Below are 14,289 nucleotides of genomic sequence, written 5' to 3' on the forward strand. Positions count from 1 at the left end.
GTTATTGCTGCTTTAGAAGTTTCACTTTCATTGATGTTGGAAAGACAAAGAAAAACTGACTCGATCTGTCCTGATTCCACAGTGATTTTAAAATCTGCTCTCTGCCTCACGCTTCATCTCGATGTCAGAACCACAATGATCGACAAAAAATAAAATGCAGAGTCGCACTGTGGACAGACCGGGTCTGAGTCACCAGCGAGAGACCGATCGAGAGAGAGAGACAGACAGACAGAAAGAAAAAAGATGGAGATACAGAGAGAGACAGGTCTCGGAACAGGCGCAGATGAGAAAGCAGACTCGGAAGATCTCACATACAGCAATGAAAAGGATGCATGTTTCAGTGAATCTATTTTAACTACTTCTATGATGACAGTTTGTTTAACTTTCCACATGCCACTGTTGAAAGGAGACTTATTTTCTCTCTCTTTGTTAGTCAAGGTCCAGAGAAAAATTATGTGGGGAACAGGGAAAAAGTGACAGAAAGAAAGAAAGAGAGAGACACTCAGAAACGGGTAGAAAAAGTGAGACACACGCAGACATATTCACACATACACAAACACACACATTCATAGCTACATACACACAGACACACCGCATGTACACACAAACACACACCCACCAATAACCTGAAAGTAACACAGGACTACTTGCCAAACAGCAGAAGCAGCATGTTATAGACAGAGCTAAGCGATCCCACAACCAACGGATCTTCTGCAGTCCTGCCACACCCAGTTGTGAATGGTGGTGGTCAATTCAACAACTAACGGGAGGAGGCTCTGTGAACATCCCCATCCTCAATGATGGTAAAGCCCAGCACGTGAGTGCAAAAGACAAGGCTGAACTGTGAGCAACCATCTTCAGCCAGAAGTGCCGAGTGGATGATCCATCTCGGCCTCCTCCCGATATCCCCACCGTCACAGAAGCCAGTCTTAGATCGAGGTGAAGAGTGACGGGGAGAGCAGATTTTAAAACCGCTGGAATATCAGTTCATTTAAATTGAGGAAAGTGGGAATCTCCGAGTCAGTTTTACATTGCATTTTCCACATCCAATATTGCAGATAAAAACTTTGACAGGCGGCGAAAATTTAACCTCTTCGTCGGGGAATTGAACCCCGGCGTGACAGGGGAGGATACTCACCACGATACCAACGAGGAATTACTGCATTGATTCTACACTCACCCCAGATGGTGTTAAAAATGTGTCAGTGAATTTCTTCAACGATTTATTTGATGGCAGTTTGTTTAATTTTCCACGGGCCACTGTTGAGAGAACCTTTTACATTTCCTTCTCTTTGTTAGACAACGAACAACTGACTCTGTCTTTCTTTCGTTCTTTCTCTCTCTTATCGTGGTGAGCATTTATAAGACGCCAACTTTTAATTTTATGTCTTCGCCGAGCTTCTTCCTAAAAAAAACTACAGAGAAAAATAAACAGCTGATTGTCGCTTTCAGAATATTATTGAACAGAGACTGTTTGGGGACTGGATGCAGAGCGATTGTGATTTTAACTGACTCGTGGTTAAGGTGACAGATTAAAATTTCATTCATTTCCCTCGCACAGGTTCGAATCTGAGAGACTTCAGATCCCGTCATTTATCAACGTGTTCATCTCTGCGTTTCAAAATTCAACAAGTTTCTTGTGGAATTAATAATTCTGAAGTGAATTAAAATTCCACAGCATTGAACACCTCGAGTTTTATGCTCATTGATCTGTGAGATTTCACGAAATCTACCACAGAAATAGAACAAAAATCAGCCAAATTATCCATGTTCTGTCTCTCCATATTTCTGAGTCACTCCATGTGTATGCGTGTCTGTGTCTATCTGTCTGTGTATGTGCCTCATGTTTTCTATGTTTTCTTGAGTCGGTCTTTCTCTGTCTCACTCTGTCCCGCGCTCCCCACATCATGATCCAACATGAGACGGAAAAGTGGTCGGTAATTCTTCTTTCAACAGTGGTCCGTGGAAAGTTAAACAAACTGTCATCAAAAGAATATCTCAAACAGATTTACTGAAACGTGAAGCATCTGTGGTGAACGTACATGCCCTTCCGGCACCAGTTCCTCGTTAGTATCATGGTGAGTATCAGTGTCTATCACCCTGGAGACTGGGGTCAATTCCCCGACGGGAAGGTCTGTCTTTAGAAGCTTCACTTTCATTTATCAGCAACATCGGATGAAGAAAATACGGTGAAAAACTGACTCGGACTTTTTCACTTTCTACGATTTAATTTCACTGATCTCCGAGCAGATTTTAAAATCCTCACCTCGATGTCAGAACCACAATAACGAGGAAGAAATAAAACGCAGAATCGCGCTGTGAACAGACCCGGGCTAATTCACCAGCCCTAAACAGAGAGAGACAGAAAACTGCTCACTATTCCAGGATTATCCAGGAATCCAAAGATACCCCCGGTATCTCTTCTCGACCACAAACCGACTTCTTGCACCACCTGCCTCCTCCACCCTCATCACAAAAATTGCGAGGAGCTCCTGGACTATTTTGTCACAAAGATTGAGACCATCCGTTCAGCTGCCGCTTCAGTGGAAAACTCTCCAGTGGCTGGAGTCAGACGGAGCACAAAAGAAGATGGTAGTGGTTGTTGGAGGCCAATCATCTCAGCCCCAGGACATTGCTGCAGGAGTTCCTCAGGGCAGTGTCTTTGGCCCAACCATCTTCAGCTGCTTCATCAATGACCTTTCCCCCATCATCAGGTCAGAAATGGGGATGTTTGCTGATGATTGCGCAGTGTTCAGTTAGATTTGCAACCCCACAGATAAGAAGCAGTCCGTGCCCACATACAGCAAGATCTGGACAATATCCAGGCTTGGGCTCATAAGTGGCAAGTAACATTCATGCCAGACAATTGCCAGGCAATGACAATCTCCAACAAGAGAGAGTCTGACCACCTCCCCTTGACATTCAACGGCACTACCATCGCCGAATCCCCCACCATCAACATCCTGGGTGTCACCATTGACCAGAAACTTAACTGGACCAGCCATATAAATACTGTGGCTACACGAGTAGGCCAGAAGCTGGGTATTCTGTGGTGAGTGACCCACCTCCGGACTCCCCAAAGCCTTTCCACCATCTACAAGGCACAAGTCAGGAGTGTGATGGAATACTCTCCACTTGCCTGGATGAGTGCAGCTCCAACAACACTCAAGAAGCTCGACACCATCCAGGACAATGTAGCCCACATGATTGGCACCCCATCCACCACCCTAAACATTCAATCCCTTCACCACCAGCGCACTGTGGCTGCAGTGTGTCCCATCCACAGGATGCACTGCAGCAACTCGCCAAGGCTTCTTCGACAGCACCTCCCAAACCCACGACCTCTAACATATAGAAGGACAAGGGCAGCAGGCACATGGGAATAACACCACCTGCACGTTCCCCTCCAAGTCACACACCATCCCGACTTGGAAATATATCACCGTTCCTTCATCGTCGCTGGGTCAAAATCCTGAAACTCCCTACCTAACAGCACTGTGGGAGAACCTTCACCACATGGACTGCAACAGTTCAAGAAGGCGGCTCACCACCACCTTCTCAAGGGCAATTAGGGATGGGCAATAAATGGTGGCCTCGCCAGCGACGCCCACATCCCATGAACGATTAAAAAAAGGCAGTAATGGCGCGGCTGGGATACAAAACCATGCTGACAAAGCTCAATGGATTAGCAGTGCATCACCTCAACCACTCAGCCACCTGGTCGCAAGAACAGTGCAAAGAAAGCCCTTTTATTTGATTCTTTCAAGGCAAAAATCTTGGACTCAAAGGTCAGAGTCGGAAAGCCGCTTTTCAATCACCAGTTCCGAGATTCTGGACAGCACCCTTGTGAAATGGTAGCGTGGCCGAGCGGTCTAAGGCGCTGGATTTAGGCTCCAGTCTCTGCAGGGGCGTGGGTTCGAATCCCACTGCTGCCATAATCTGAGCTGTTAATTATTTTAGCCTCATCACCAAAATCTTTCTTTTCTCAGCAGTGTCATGCGTGCCATTAATGTTGTTGGGGCACAACTGCCACACCTCATGTGCTGCGTCGTGATCGTTTTGTGGTTAACACTCTGCGTTGTGGTCGCAGTAACATCGGTGCGGATCCGAGTCTCCACAGAGTTTCATTTACCGATTTTTCCTTTCCCACATGTGCTGAGAGGATGCAGCAAGAAATCAACCTTTAGAACATGAAAGAAAAATGTTTTGGTGAAACCTTTCAATTCCGTCAAATCCCAGCACTCTCACATGCCTGTACTTGATGTTCCACAGTTCAAACCCACCTCTTCTCCCAGCTTTTTCTTCCTTCCACAGTCAATAGGCCGCCTTCACTTTCCTCCTTCCATTTCATGGACACTTTCCTGCGGCATTGCCGACTCTAACATTCACTTTCACGATCTCACTCCTTTAAGTTTGTTCTGCTCCGACCGCTGTTTCTATTGGGCACATGTCCCATTCACACCAATGTTCATTTGTGCCTTGAAACCAGTCGATACATTTCGATCTGCGTGACCGCTCGACAGACAAACACGACGAAAGCAGGGCTGGTCTCTGGAAAGACAACCGCCCGATTGTTCACGAAATTTACTTGGGGAATCTTGTGATCCAGGGGATGGTAACTGAAGAACTGGTTTTTGTTTTGATGCTTGTTGGCTCTTTTCTCTCAGCAGTTGATGTGCGTGAGTGACGGGCAGCGCGACAGAGCAGCGAATGGCGGTTGAAAGGTTCACATTTGGCAAGTTGGGGCGGTGCAGTAAGATCGGAAGTGTTCCGCCTTGATCTTAATAGTTCTGTTGAAACGTGCGATTGAATCGAGTATAGGATAAATGTAAAGAGCGCCTGTGGGGAAAAAGGAGCGATTACAGGCCATGAGCGGAAGGTCTTTCAAATTCTCGTGGCGCAGGACGCTGTGTGCGGAAACGGCAGATTTTAAAACGCGTGTGTCGGAAAGTAAAGTGCGATCTTGTGTGTGAGAAGAGCACAAGAAAGTTGTGCTTGAAGCTGCGCCCTTGAGGCAAGTTGCAGGTTGTCAGGAAAACTGCGATAGTGAAAGCACAAAAATAAACCCAGAAACTGCTGGCAACACTCAGCAGGTCAGGTCGTATCTGTGGAGAGATACTCAAGTATTTATCCAATTCTCCTTTTAAAGTTACGATTGAATCGAGCTCCACCATCCTTTAAGGCAGTGCGTTCCAGATCATAACAATTTGCTGTGTAAAAAAACCTGCTTATTTCCCTCTATTTCTACCCTTAACCTTCATTGCTCGAAGCAGAACAATCCCAGGTTCTCGAGTCTCTCCACACAACTAAACCCCATCCCTGGTATAATTCTGGTAAATCTCCTCTCCATCCTCTCCAAGACCTTGACATCCTTAATAAGTTATAGTGCCCAGAATTGGACACATTACTTCAGATGAGGCCTGAACAATGATTTATAAACGTTTAACATAACTTCCTTGCTTTTGTACTCTATTTCTCTATTATTAAGCCAAGGAACCGGATGCTGTTTTAACGGTTTCACCAACTTGTGCTGCCACATTCAAAGATGTTGATGAAAACTGTCGAAACTTAACACTATACAAATGCATTAACACCCAAACAAGTAGTACAAGGAGAAACTTTATTGAACCCCAACTTGTATACAAGTGGAAGTGCACCTCAAACAATGCTTGAGGGTGCAACTTCGCCGAGTCAATGAATCAGTTCATGTTCATACAATTCATGAGGCAACGCCCACCTGTTACAGAATATGGGCGTACACGTACGTTCTTTATTGGCTCAGGTCGTTGGTCAATCAAGTAGTGAGCCAGCCGCCGAACATCCATAGACATCACGTAGGCCTGAGCAGATGTCAGCTATTTTCTTTCTCTCTGCATTCCTGTTCCTTGTTATCAGTAAGGCTGGAGCCAGTCTCAAGGCTTCATGGCCATTCATCAACTCTATTATTATGATATTCTGTCCTTCTCTCAAGGAAGGCCTGGCTGTGCTTGGCCTAATTATCAACATACCAAGGCTCAAACGCAATTACACAATTGTGCTTACTTTGTGTTTGTGGCTAATCCTATCATGTGAGTTAATAAAGAGTTAATATGGTCAAGTATCCCGTCATGCACTTCCACAAAATTACCAGTAACACATTGGGTGAGAACGAATAACACAGCACAGGCCGGGATGGCGGAGAGAGACAGAGACACGTGTTGTGATCTGTAACTTTTTATAAACACTTCAGTTTATTTCACTCCGTGTGCAACACCGTGCGATCTCCCCTGGTGTGTCAGCTTTCTGTGTTTATACAGAGTGTAATATATTGAATTGTCTCTTGGATCAGAAGGAGTGGTAGACGGGGGTCTGTGTGCGGAGGGTTCGGGGGGTGAGCTCTGATTCCCGCCCTCTTCTGGATTGAAAGGAGAAAAGAATGAATGAGAGAGAGAAGTGATGTGGGAGAAGGGATGATGGAAGAATTTGTCCGTGAACTTAATTAAAGTGGCCAAAAATAAGATAATATTAAGATATCATCAGCAGAACATTAATACAAGCTGTAAAACAAAAGAAAAATACTGCAGATGATGGAAATCTGAAGTAAAAACAGAAAATGCTGGAAATACTCAGCAGGTCAGGCAGCATCTGTGGAGAGAGTTCTGATGAAATGTCATCGGCCTGAAAGGATGTTTCTCTCTCCACAGATGCTGCCTGACCTGCTGAGTGTTTCCCGCATTTTCTGTTTTTATTATTAATATAACCTGAGCTCTGTCGAGCGTTTGTTGTTCGATTCACTGATAAAGCTGGGAATTGAGGGGAAGCTGGTTCATGGCGAACCCCAGCTCTGAATCCCCCCGGCAGAGAGTTCAAGGAATGTTTAATATAAATGAGATTCAACGACAGGATCAGAAAATCTCTCCTTGATGGTCGGTCTCATTCTCCCGAAGTGAGGAATGAGCGGGAGGGGCAATTCCACTCGGGGTTATATTTTATTCCAAGAGGATGACCCAAAGATCAGTTTGATGTGGGGCCGAAATAGCTCAGTTGGGAGAGCGTTAGACTGAAGATCTAAAGGTCCCTGGTTCGATCCCGGGTTTCGGCCGTCTTCGGGTTATTTTGTTTCTTCTTCTTTGGGCCGATTCTCGAACATTTATTTGCACTGACATTTTTACCCGACACTGAACGGTTGGGGATGGAATAGAGAGACATCAAGGATGTCTGTATTTATCTTTTATTTCTCTATTTCCTTCTGCCTTTCTCTCTGGTTTTTGTCTCTCTCGGTGCCCGATGAACATTTGATTTGATGCATTTGTCCTAAACTGATGCCTTTTCCACATCTCAGGGCGGTCAGACACGCTCTGTCTGTCTGTTACTGCTTGTGACCATTAACGGGAACAGGCCGCGAGTTAAACATTTATCAGCAAACCGCCAGAGAGATAACACAGCGGGAATAAAACACATTGCCTCACATTGTTAGACACCGAGTGACACAGATTGGAATGTGTGTCAGTAAACAGACCCGGAAAACAGAGTCCGAGAAAGGAAAGAAATAGAGAGATAGAAAAGAGTGATAAAAAGAAAGAAAACCCTTTCTCCACCCCAACAACAACAACAACTTGCATTTATATCGCGCCTTTAACGGAGTAAAACGTCCCAAGGCGCTTCACAGGAGCGATTATCAAACAAAATGTGACACGGAGCCACATAAGGAGATATTGGGACAGGTGAGGTCGGTTTTAAGTGTCTTAAGGGAGGAGAGAGAGGTCGAGAGGCGGGAGGTTTAGGGAGGGAAATCCAGAGCTTTGGGCCCAGTCGGTTGAAGGCACGGCGGCCAATGGTGGAGCGATGAAAATCGTGGATGCGCAAGAGGCCTGAATTGGAGGAGCTCAGAGATCTCGGAGGGTTGTCGGGGTGGAGGAGGTTACAGAGATAGGGAGGGGCGAGGTCATGGAGGGATTTGAACACGAAGATGAGAATTTAAAATTTGAGATGTTGGTGGATTTGGAGCCAATGTTGGTCAGCGAGCAGAGGGGTTCTCCTCCTGAACGGTGGTTTGAATGTTTGGGGGGCGGGGCTGTGATAAATATCTCGATTTAATATAATGATCCCACTTTTCAACTACCCCGAATTATTACAATGCTGACCTGGAACAATCTAGAACATACCGCAAAACAGGACATTAAGTTCAATGGTCACTTGTGCGAGAAGTTTAAAAGATTCTTCTACGAAGGAGAAGGCTCAAGAAACGGACTGTGAACATTTCATGATGGTCTATTTATTTGTGGCCAGAGAGAGGGATGGAGTCGGTGACTCGGGAACGGAGTTTGTGCGAATATTTAGTTGGAGGAATGTTTTTCTCATCCATTACTGGATGTTGAAAAAGCAGTGTGAGAAATCAGAGACAGTGGAGGGGTCGAGACAGGTGGTGAGGTCGAGGTGGGTGTTGTCAGCGTACATGTAGAACCTGACATTATGTTTTCGGATGATATCGCAAGAGGCAGCATGTGGATGAGAAATAGGTGGGGGTCAAGGATAGATCCTTAGAGAACTCCAGAGGTAATGGTGCAGGAACGGGAAGAGAAGCCATTCCGTTTGATTCCCTGGCTACGATTGGAGAGATAGGAATGGAACCAGACGAGCTCAGTTCCACCCAGCTGGAAGACGGAGGAGAGACACTGGAGGAGGATGGTGTGGTCAACCGTGTCAAAGGCTGCAGACAGGTCGAGAAGGATGAGGAGGGATAGTTCACCACGGTCACAGTCACAGAGGATGTAAATTGTGACTTTGATTAGGGCCGTTTCAGTATTGTGGCAGGGGCGGAAAACTGATTGGAGGGATTCAAACATGGAATTGCGGTTGAAATGGGCACGGGTTTGGGAGGCGACAACACGTTCAAGGACTTTGGAGAGGAAAGGGAGGTTGGAGATGGGCATTATCGACCTGGATCTGTACTTTCATGGAATATATATTTGAAACGCGAGGTCTCTCTGTTCATTCACAGCGTCTGTGCCGTTCTATTGAGTGTGCACTTCCAGTCCTTGTTTTTCCTCATAAAATATATTATCTCATAATTTCCACATTAAATTCAACTTATCAACTGTCTGCACCTTCTATTAACTTGTCTATAGTAGAATTACATAGAATTTACAGCACAGAAACGGTCCATTCTGCCTAAATGTTCCATGACTGTGTTCATGCTCCACATTCCCACCCTTCTTCACCGCACCCTGTCAACATATCCTCTATTCCTTTCTCCCTCATGTGTTTGTCGAGCTTTCCCTAAATGCATCAATGCTAGTATCCTCAACTATTCCTTGTGGTACCGAGTTCCACATTCTAAGAACATAAGAAATAGGAACAGGAGGAGGCCATGCGGCCCCTCGAGCCTGCTCCACCATTCACTCAGATCATGGCTGATCTTCGATCTCAACTCCACTTTCCCGCCCGATCCACATGTCCCTTGATTCCCTTACAGTCCAAAAATCTATCGATCTCAGACTTGAATACACTCAATATCCACAGCCCTCTGGGATAGAGAATTCCAAAGATTCACAACCCTCTGAATGAAGAAAGTCGTCCTCACCTCAGTCCTAAATGATTGACCCTTTACCCTGAGACTAAGACCCCTTGTTGTGGATTCCACAGCCGGGGGAAACAGCCTCTCATCATCTACCCTGTCGATCCGTCTCGGAATTTTTCATGTTTCAATGAGATCACCTCTCATTCTTCTGAACTCCAGCGAGTATAGGCCCATTCTACGCAATCTCCACTCATAGGACAACCCTCTCATCCCAGGAATTAATCTAGTGAACCTTCATTGCACCGCAACTAAGGCATGTATGTCCTTTCTTAGATAAGGAAACCAAAGCTGCACACAATGCCCCAGGTGTGGTCTCACCAAAGCCCTGTATAATTGCAACAAGACTTCCTTACTCTTGTACTCCAACCCCCTTGCAATAAAGGCCAACATACCATTTGCCTTCCTAATTGCTTGCTGTACCTACATGTTAACTTCTTGTATTTCATGTACAAGGCAGCAAAATGAACATCAACATGGAAACATGGATAATTTATGGCACAGATGGAGGCCATTCAGGCCATCATGTCTCTACAGGTCGTAAAAGAGCCACCCCGCCTAATCCCACTTTCCAGCACTTGGTCCGTAGCCCTTTAGGTTATGGCAATTCAAGTGCATATCCAAGTACTTTTTAAATGTGATGATGGTTTCTGCCTCTACCACCCTTTCAGGAAGTGAGTTCCAGAACCCCACCACCCTCTGAGTGAATTTTGTTTTCCTCAGCTCATCTCTAATCCTCCGACCAATCCCCTGCTAAATGGGCCCTCTGCTAAGGGAAATAGGTCCTTCCTGTCCATTCTATCCAGGCCCCTCATAATTTTATACACCTCAATTAAACCACACCTCAGGCTCCTCTGTTCCAAAGAAAACAACCCCAGCCTGTCCAATCTTTCCCCATAGCTAAAATTCTCCAGTCCTGACAACATCCTCATAAATCTCCTTTGTACCCTCTCAAGTGCAATCACATCTTTGCTGTAATGTGGTGACCACAACTGTGCACAGCACTCAAGCTGTGGCCTAACTAGTGTTTCATACAGTTCTAGCATAACTTCCCTGCTCTAATATTCTATGCCTCGGCTAATAAAGGAAAGTATTCCGTATGACTCCTTAACCAACTTATCTACCTGTCCTGCTACCTTCAGGGATCAGTGGACACACACGCCAAGGTCTCTCTCTCCCTCCACACCTCTCAGTATTCTCCCATTTATTGTGTATTCCCTTGCCTTGTTTGACCTCCCCAAATGCATTACCTCACACGTTTCTGGATTGAATTCCATTTGCCACTTGTCTGCCCACCTGACCAGTCCACTGATATCTTTCTGCATTCTACTGCTTTCGTCCTCACTATTAACCACACGGCCAATGTTTGTATCATCTGCCAACTTCTTAATCATGCCCGCTACATTTAAGTCTAAATCATTAATATATACCACGAAAAGCAAGGGACCTAGTACTGAACCCCGTGAACCCCAATGGAAACAGCCTTCCAGTCACAATCCGTCAACCATGACACTTTGCTTCCTGCCACTCAGCGAATTTTGAATCCAATTTGCCACTTTCCCCTGGATCCCATGGGCTTTTATTTTTTTGACCAGTCTGCCATGTGGGACCTTGTCAAAAGCCTTGCTAAAATCCATGTACACGACATCAAACGCATGGCCCTCACCAACCCTCCTTGTCACCTCCACAAAAAATTCAATCAAGTCAGTCAGACAAAACCTTCGCTTAACAAATCCATGTTGACTGTCCTTGATTAATCCGTGCCTTTCTAAATGAAGGTTCATGCTGTCCCTCAGAATTGATTCCAATAATTTGCCCACCACCGAGGTTAGACTGACTGGCCTGTATTTACTGGGTCTGTCCTTTTCTCCATTTTTAAAGAACGGCCAACTTTAGCAGTCCTCCAATCCTCCGACACCATGCCTGTCGCCAGGGACGATTGGAAAATGATGGTCAGGACCTCCCTTATTTCCTCCCTTGCTTCTTTTAACAGCCTGGGATACATTTCATCCGAGCCTGGCAATTTATCTACTTTCAAAGATGCCAAACCCCTTAATACTTCCTCTCTCATTATGTTTATCCCATCCAATATTTCACATTCCTCCTCCTTAACTACAATCTCTGCATCGTCCCCCTCTTTTGTGAAGACAGACGCAAATTATTCATTGCGAACCATTCCCACGTCTTCCACCTCCACGAATAGGTTATCTTTTTGGCCTCTAATAGGCCCTACTCTTTCCTTAGTTATCCTCTTGCTCTTTATGTATTTATAAAATATTTTGGATTTTCCTTAATTTTACTTGCCAGTATTTTTTCAGGCCCTCTCTTTGCTTTCCTAATTTCCTTTTTAATTTCACCAACATTTAATTATTTCTCACCATTTAAAACATATTCTGTTCTTTTATTCTTCCCATCAAAGTGAATAACCTCACATTTCCACACATTGTATTCCATCTGCCGCCTTCTTGCCCACTCACTAAACCTGTCTATATCCCTTTGCAGACACGTTGTGTCCTCCTCACAGTTTACTTTCCCATCTTGCTTTGTATCGTCAGCAAACTTGGACACATTGCACTCGGTCCCTCCATCCAAGTCGTTAATACAGATTGAAAATAGCTGACACCCAAAAACGGCCGGCATTGCTCTCTGTTCAGTCAAGAGGAACTTCCCTGCTTGGAAATTCGTCCCAGCCTTGTTGAGGTGCAACACGTCCATCTTGTGCAGGTCTTTAATATTAATCAATACACAATGAGGCCCTGGGAAAGCGAATATCTCTCCACAGATGTTGCCTGATCTGTTGAGTGTTGCCACTAGTTTCTGGGTTTATTTTCGAGCTTTCACTATAGCAGTTTTCCTGACAATCTGCAACTTGCCTCAAGGGCGCAGCTTCAAGAACAACTTTCTTGGGCTCTTCTCACACACAAGATCGCACTTCACTTTCCAACACACGCGCTTTAAAATCTGCCGTTTCCACACACAGCGTCCTGCGCCACGAGAATTTGAAAGACCTTTCGCTCATGGCCTGTAATCGCTCCTTTTTCGCCACAGGCGCTCTTTACATTTATCCTCTACTCGATTCAATCACAAATTTCAACAGAACTATTAAGATCAAGGCGGAACATTTCCGATCTTACTGCACCGCCCCAACTTGCCAAATGTGCACCTTTCAACCGCCATTCGCAGCTCTGTAGCGCTGCCCGTCACTCACGCACATCAACTGCTGAGAGAAAAGAGCCAACAAGCATCAAAACAATAACCAGTTCTTCAGTTACCATCCCCTGGATCACAAGATTCCACAAGTAAATTTCGTGAACATCCGGGTGGCTGTCTTTCCAGAGACCAGCCCTGCTTTCGTCGTGTTTTTCTGTCAAGCGGTCACGCAGATCGAAACGTATCGATTGGCTTCAAGGCACAAATGAACGTTGGTGTGAATGGGACATGTGCCCAACAGCGGTCGGAGCAGAGCAAACTGAAAGGCGTGAGATCGTGAAAGTGAATGTTAGAGTCGGCAATGGAGCAGGAAAGTGTCCATGAAATGGAAGGAGGAAAGTAAAGGCGGCCTATTGACTGTGGAAGGAAGAAAAAGCTGGGAGAAGAGGCGGGTTTGAACTGTGGAACATCAAGTACAGGCATGTGAGAGTGCTGGGATTTGATGGAATATTAGATTTGCTTTCACGGATCAAAGATGACTGCATTCTATAAGCATGAGAGGCAGAAGACAAAAGAAGCAGCGCACAACACAGAGCACGAACCACTATCCGATCACGGCACCACATCCCACCTGTGCAAACGTTGTCTGTACTATTTACCTTTAACGCAGCAAAACGTCCCAAGGCGCTTCACAGGAGCGTATTCAAACAAAATTTGACACCGAGCCACAAAAGGAGATATTAGAAGCAAAATACTGCAGATGCTGGAAATTTGAAATAAAAACAGAAAATGCTGTAAATAATCAGCAAGTCAGGCAGCGTCTGTGGAGAGAGAAACAGAGTTAACGTTTCAGGTCGATGACCCTTCGTCAGAAATGGAAAAGGTTGAAGATTAAACAGTTTTTTTAGCAAGTACAGAGTCAGGAAAAGGGATGGGGGAGGAAGGGGAGGGGAGGAAATAACAAAAGGGAATGTCTCTGATCGGGTGGAGGGCAGGAGTGATTAAATAATAAAAGGGATGATGGTGCAAGGCAAGGAGGGTGGTAATGGGACAAGTAAAGAAACAAAAGATGGGTCAAGAGGAGCTGTAAATGGCAACATTAGAACCACAATCAGCACTTGATCTCCGAAAAAAATGTGAGCAGTGTTTATGATCTGAAGTTATTGAAATCAATGTTGAGTTCAGAAGGTTGTAAAGAGCCTGATCGAAAGATGAGGTGCTGTTTCTCGAGCTTATGTTGAGCTTCATTGGAACGGAGTCGGAGGCCGAGGACAGAGAGGTCAGAGTGGGATTGGGACGGGGAATTAAAATGGCAAGAGACCGGAAGCTCAGGGTCACGCTTGTGGACTGAGCGGAGGTGTTCAGCAAAACGATTACAAATAAATCGCTGTTTCACCTGGAAGGAATGTTTGGGGCCCTGGAAGGTGGGAAGGGAGGAGGTGAAAGGGTAGGTGTTGCATCTCCTGCGCTCGAGTCGGAAGGTACCGTGGGGAGGAGAGCGGGTGTTTGGGGTGATGGAAGAGTGGACCAGGGTGTTGTGGAGGGAGCGGTCCATTATGAAGGCTGAAAGGGGAGGGGAGGGG

General features: G+C 45.5%; 2 non-coding genes across 2 annotated transcripts; both read left to right on the forward strand.

Annotated features, from left to right (window-relative positions):
* Nucleotides 1–3,853: 3,853 nt before the first annotated feature.
* On the forward strand, nt 3,854–3,935 carry trnal-uag (transfer RNA leucine (anticodon UAG)). The gene has a single exon. It is a non-coding gene; the product is annotated as a tRNA-Leu (tRNA).
* A 3,073-nt stretch (nt 3,936–7,008) lies between these two features.
* On the forward strand, nt 7,009–7,081 carry trnaf-gaa (transfer RNA phenylalanine (anticodon GAA)). The gene has a single exon. It is a non-coding gene; the product is annotated as a tRNA-Phe (tRNA).
* Nucleotides 7,082–14,289: the final 7,208 nt, after the last annotated feature.

This window comes from Heptranchias perlo, chromosome 35 (genome assembly GCF_035084215.1).
Source record: "Heptranchias perlo isolate sHepPer1 chromosome 35, sHepPer1.hap1, whole genome shotgun sequence".
In the NCBI taxonomy this organism is placed as follows: Eukaryota; Metazoa; Chordata; class Chondrichthyes; order Hexanchiformes; family Hexanchidae; genus Heptranchias; species Heptranchias perlo.